Raw genomic sequence first — 5,871 nt, forward strand, 5'->3', positions numbered from 1 at the left:
TCCAGCTAACATCCAGCTAACATCCAGTTAACAACCATCATCCAACCAACATCCAGCTAACATCCAGTCAACAACCATCATCCATCCAACGTCCAACCAACCTCCAGACAGCATCTAGTCAACAACCATCATCCAACCAACATCCAGCCAGCATCCAGACAACAACCGTCATCCAACCAACGTCCAACCAACATCCACCCAGCATCCAGTCAACAACCATCATCCAACCATCATCCATCATCCAACCACTATCCAACAAACATCTATCATCCATCCATCATCCGTCCAGACATCCATCCTCAGTTTAAAGCTGTTTCCAATCCTTCCAACTTCTGTTCCAGTGATTAAAATCTGTAGACATGTCAGACCACAGTTATTGTTAGTTAAAATGTACAAACATGGTCCAAAAACTAAGATTACAATGACATCACTTTATGACAGCTATTTAAAAAATATAATTCATATTATGAATGTGTAATCTGCAGTCTTTGCAGATGTATTTCTTCAGGACCCGTCACGTTTCCTCAGTTTCAGACTGGTCTTAAATACCTGTTATAGGAAGCACAGTTTAAAGTTTTGTTTTTAAGAAGCCCTTTGCATGTGATTACTGAAGGTTTCATGATGGGATTATTTCATCAAACATGTCAGCTCTGTGCTCTGATAAAACTTCAACTCTTTGTTTTATCGTGAAACCAAAACCATTTCAGCTGGTCATCAAACAAACATTTCAGGCTAAAATGACCAGAAGTAAGAAGGGATTACAACCCACGCACGTTGATGTTTCTATAAAACTGTTTGTTAAAAGAAATATTATCATCTCAAGATGATAATATTTCTTTTTACTTCTTAGAGTATTTTCTCTACTTGATTAAAAAATTTTTTATAATGTTAAAACGACTTGTTGAAATTTGGAGGATTTACAACAGGTTGCATAAATGATTCTATGTATATTTTTTTAAATAAAAATGGCTAAATCTAGTCTTGGAGTGATGACGGCCAACAAAAAGAGCTCAAAAATTTATTTATCAAAATATATCATTAATGTTTATGTCATGTCTTTATGTTGCCTTTATAATTATTAATTTCACAATTTACAAAAATATCATATTAAACACATTTTATTTTTTACATTTTGACCATTAAGATCCACTTTAAACAGCAGCTGGGAGACGAAGCTGTTGTTTATCTAATTGCCACCAGGGGGCGCTGAAGGTCCAGTTCTGTTCAGTCCGGGTCTAGAACCGTTCTGCTGTGGTTCAATTGTTTTGGTCGTTTGGATTTATATTTGACCTTTAAATGGTCAAAACCGCTCATTTTTATAAGAGTAAAGTGTTCCTTTAACCAAATATTCAGTTTAACGAGCTGACGTGTAGCAGAACGCCGAAGTCCCAGAGGTTCTTAAAACATGAATATTAATGCGCCGACAATTAGCTGTTCAAAGAACTATATTTTTCCGCGGAGGAGGAACGTTGTTAACTAAAAGTAGGTGAACGCTTGTTTTCGTGTGTTTTAATTAGTTTAAATTTATGTTAACATTTAAACACGGTCATAGAAACGTGTTGAAAACAGACTTTAAGACATTTTTTTTTTTTTTTTTTAGAAAACTAAAAGTTATCTAAACGTTACAAGTTACCGATTGCTTATGTGAAAACCGGAGGTCAGGGGTAAATATGTGGTGGTTCGGTTCCGTTCTTATGAGCCAGTCAGTAAAGGCAGGCCAGGCTGCGGTCAGGTAAGCTACACACCTGTGTTTTATCGTCTCATCGACCTTCACAGAGGCGCTGAACGGAGCAGCCACTGCGCATGCTCAGACCTCAGAGCTGGAGCGGATGAGTACAAAGAGTTCGGTGGCGTCGGTGCTGCTGCGGTAAACAGAACCACGCACGCCAGGTTTGACCGTGTTCAGGTTCGGCTGAAGTTCGGACCGGTTTCCTTTAAGCATCTGGACCTTAACGAGGCTGAACCAGCAGAACTCGGAGCAGAACTCGGTCCAAACAGGTTCGGGAGGATCAGAGACGCTTGGCGGCGGTGAGTTAACTACGCGGCTTCTTTGATCTTGAAAACTTTAAAGAACTCCTCTTTCTGAGCCAGAACCGCTCGGCCCGGTTTGGTAAAGTTCTGCGCGTCTCCGTACCTGTTGGTCCGGTGGGTCCAGCCGACCGAACCCGACCAGACAATCCCATGAAGCGCTGCTGGTTAATCTGGATTACAGTTAAAGTCAGACGATAATCTGGACCTCAAGTCTGCTTTTTGTCAGGTTCGGCTGGACGTCAGACTCACACTGAAGTTCTGGTTCGGTTCGGAGAGTTTTCCTCTGAAAACCACTTTGACCCACTTCAGTGATGCACCTGAGTTAGCCTCGTGTCGGTTCTGGTTGCAGTTGGACCAGAACCGGACCTGGTTCTATACATGACCTGCACTGGATTTTTACTGGTTCTGTTTAAAACTGACATGCAGGAACAGAACCAGAACAAACATGACCCAGGTTCTGTTCCATAAGGAGTTGGGTCATATTTGGGTCATGGTTCTGGTCCGACTAGCTGTGGTGGGTCATCTGAAGGTCTCAGGCTGGGTTTGGACCTGGATGGTGGTTCTGTTGTTCTGGGGAGGGTATGGTCCAGCAGAGTTCTCCTGTCTCTGGTTCCTCTTCAGAGATAATCTTTGACCCAGAACAATCAGAACTTTTTACATGAGGGAACCAGAACCAGAGAGTTCCATCAGAACTTCCACCTCAGAAGTAAAACGTTCAAAAACCTGAACAGAACCTTAAGCTGTAAACTGGACCTGCAGGACGGACGGGTTGGACCTCTCGATTGAATCAGATCCTTAATCCTGGAACGTTTGGACCTCTTGTTTCCCAGAACTTGTAGATGTTTCTGCTCTGATGGTCTTGGAGATGATGATAGACTTCAGAAAGAACCCCCCCCCCCCCCCTTACAATATAGGAGGATCTGTGGTGGAAGTGGTCTCCAGCTACAAGTACTTGGGTGTGCATCTGAACAACAACCTCAGGTGGGGCAACAACACCACCAGCCTGATGAAGAAAGCTCATCAGAGACTCTACTTCCTCAGACGGCTGAGGCGAGCTGGTCTGGAAGCTCAGTCCTCACCTCCTTCTACAGGTGTGCAGTGGAGAGCATCCTGTGCTCCAGCATCAACGTGTGACATGGAGGCTGCACAGCTGCAGAAAGAAAAGCTTTGCAGAGAGTGGTGAAGGTTGCACAGAAGATGTTGGAGTCAGCCTCCCCACCATCACAGACATCTACACCTCCAGATGCAGGAAGAGGGCCACCTGCATCATGAAGGACCACACTCACCCAGCACACACACTTTTTGTCCCGCTCCCCTCAGGAAGGAGGTTGAGGAGCATTAAGTGTAGAACGAGTAGACTGAGGAACAGCTTCTACCCTGAAGCTGTTGGACTCATGAATCTCTAAGATCTTACAGTTTTTCTTTCACGTGTTCTTGCTGGATGTAACTGGGACCCTGTGAACATGATCTCGTTCCACCACGTGATGTGAATGACCATAAACAATCTCTGACTCTGACTCTCTTGGTTCTGATGCTGGATGTGTTTTTGTGTTGCAGCAGTGGGTTCGGTACCTTCCGGCCTCTCACCTGAGTTGATCTGGTGGAGGTTCAGCCCGGCGTCGTGTTTGGACCGGGTGGTTCTGTGGACATATGGCTGCTGTCTGTTATCAAACAACCCTGATCAAAGCAGAACCTTCACATTTGGACCCCCTCCGCCCCGTGTTCTTCCTGTAATTAAACCCAGTTTGGGTCCAGATGTAATGACACCCTCCCCCCTTGGGTCAGAACCAGTAGCTCCTGTGGTCTCCCTCTCAGCAGGTCCGTGGACGGTTCTGAGTCCTCATGGTGTTTTCTCTGTAATTTGACGTGGAGGAGCTGAAAAGTTATAATTTTAGTTTTGGTCCAAGGTCTGCGCACGTCTGACCCGTTTGGATTCGTCTTCTGGAAATAATTCTTCTGACTCACAACAGAACAATCTGCCTCGGTTCTGTGTGCGGCGGGCCCGCAGCTGAGAGGGAGACGGTCCAGCTGCTGAAGGTTCTGGGTTATTATAGGACCAGGCTAGACCTCCAGCCCTGATGGACACCAGAACTAAACCCGGATCGGGTTCAGATCCAAAGGTCCACCGTGAGGAGTGGATCAAGGTTCTGGACGAACTGCTTACAAAACTTGATCTGTTTTTATCTGAATTTATGATCAGAACAGAGCCCAGGCCGGTTCTGAGACTGCAGCCGGTTCTGGGTTTAACCTGTAGGAAACTGGCTGCTGCTCTGTGGCAACGTGTTGCTGCTCTGTTAGGAGGGAACTTGTTGATACTCTGTGGCAACTTGTTGCCGCTCTGTGTTAGGAGGGAACTGGCTGCTGCTCTGTGGCAACTTGTTGCTGCTCTGTGTTCGGAAGGAACTTGTTGATGCTCTGTGGCAACTTGTTGCTGCTCTGTGTTCGGAGGGAACTTGTTGATGCTCTGTGGCAACGTGTTGCTGCTCTGTGTTCGGAGGGAACTGGCTGCTGCTCTGTGGCAACTTGTTGCCGCTCTGTGTTCGGAGGGAACTGACTGCTGCTCTGTGGCAACGTGTTGCCGCTCTGTGTTCAGAGGGAACTGGTTGCTGCTCTGTGGCAACGTGTTGCCGCTCTGTGTTCAGAGGGAACTGGTTGCTGCTCTGTTCGGAGGGAACTTGTTGCTGCTCTGTTTTCGGAGGGAAATGGCAGCTGCTCTGTGGAAACGTGTTGCTGCTCTGTTCGGCGGCAACTGGTTGCTGGTGTTGATCCTTTCCATAGTTTGTCCTCTGTGCTCCTTCCTTCAGACGAGCTTCACGGTTCATTGAAGTTCTCATCTGAAAAATAATTTTCTTGTTTCAGGCTTCCTTTTAATAATTGTAGATTTTGACAGTTCAAATGGAACCGATGAGTTCTGTGAGATCACAGCTGGAGCTACCGGAACAATTTGTGCTGAAGTTCTGCTAAATAAGTTTCAACATTTTGACCAGGATTTGAGGATTATTGTCCTACTACAGTCAACTTTGGTGACCACGCACTAAAACAAACGTACAAACACAACGGAGTTATTAAAGAGTTGAATCGTCGCGTGGAGTCGGCAGCTTTCAGTCTGAACAAACAGAATACATATTTTCACGGTTCAAAGACATAATCAGATTAGTTTGGTCATTAAGAGGCAGAATAAAGATTTTAAACACGCTGCACATTTAAAACTAAGCCTGACTAAGACCCCAGAGAACCTTAGGAACCAGTGACAGAACGATGGAGACTTACTCCTGTTGGTTCTTTCACCACCTTCCTCATCTGTACCTGCTGCTTCAGGTGGGACTAATCCTTCAGACGTGGGTTCTTTAGGAGTTCTGCAGTCTGAAACGAGAACGTTCAGAAAAACCTTTCCTGAGGTTTTGGCAGAACGAGCTGCAGAGCATTCAGAGATAATCTGCCAGGTATGTGGACATGCTATAACAGAACCCTGTCAGAACTTTGGTCAAATCTTTTTTAATTTTTTTTATTTTGAGTGTGTTGTTGCAGGTTGGTGTCGATGGGTCACTACTGGAAAAAATCTAGATAAATATTTAACTCACTTGATGAACTCTAGTGGATATTTGAGTTTTCTTTAGGAATCTTTCACTTTGTCACCCTCCCATAAAGTTTAGACTGTTGAAGAACTCTGGCAACAGTTGCTGTATGCTCAGTCTCTCCCATAAAGCCAAACTGCAGAAGATCTCTGGCAACAGTTGCTGTATGCTCAGTTTCCATCATAAAGCTTAGACTAGTAAAGATCTCTAGCAACAGTTGTATGCTCAGTCACATAAAGCTTAGACTGTTGAAGAACTCTGGCAA

At 44.9% G+C, this 5,871-nt stretch overlaps 1 protein-coding gene across 1 annotated transcript in view; it reads left to right on the forward strand.

The window, feature by feature from the left end:
• The first annotated feature begins 1,839 nt into the window (after positions 1–1,839).
• Positions 1,840–5,871, forward strand: part of kank1a (KN motif and ankyrin repeat domains 1a) — a 27,444-nt gene continuing 23,412 nt past the window's right edge. Inside the window, exon 1 of the mRNA XM_037680851.1 lies at positions 1,840–2,028. The gene's annotated coding sequence lies outside the window, so the exon portion shown is untranslated. The remainder of the gene's footprint in view (positions 2,029–5,871) is intronic.

This window comes from Nematolebias whitei, chromosome 8 (genome assembly GCF_014905685.2).
Source record: "Nematolebias whitei isolate Nwh7 chromosome 8, NemWhi1, whole genome shotgun sequence".
NCBI lineage: Eukaryota > Metazoa > Chordata > Actinopteri > Cyprinodontiformes > Rivulidae > Nematolebias > Nematolebias whitei.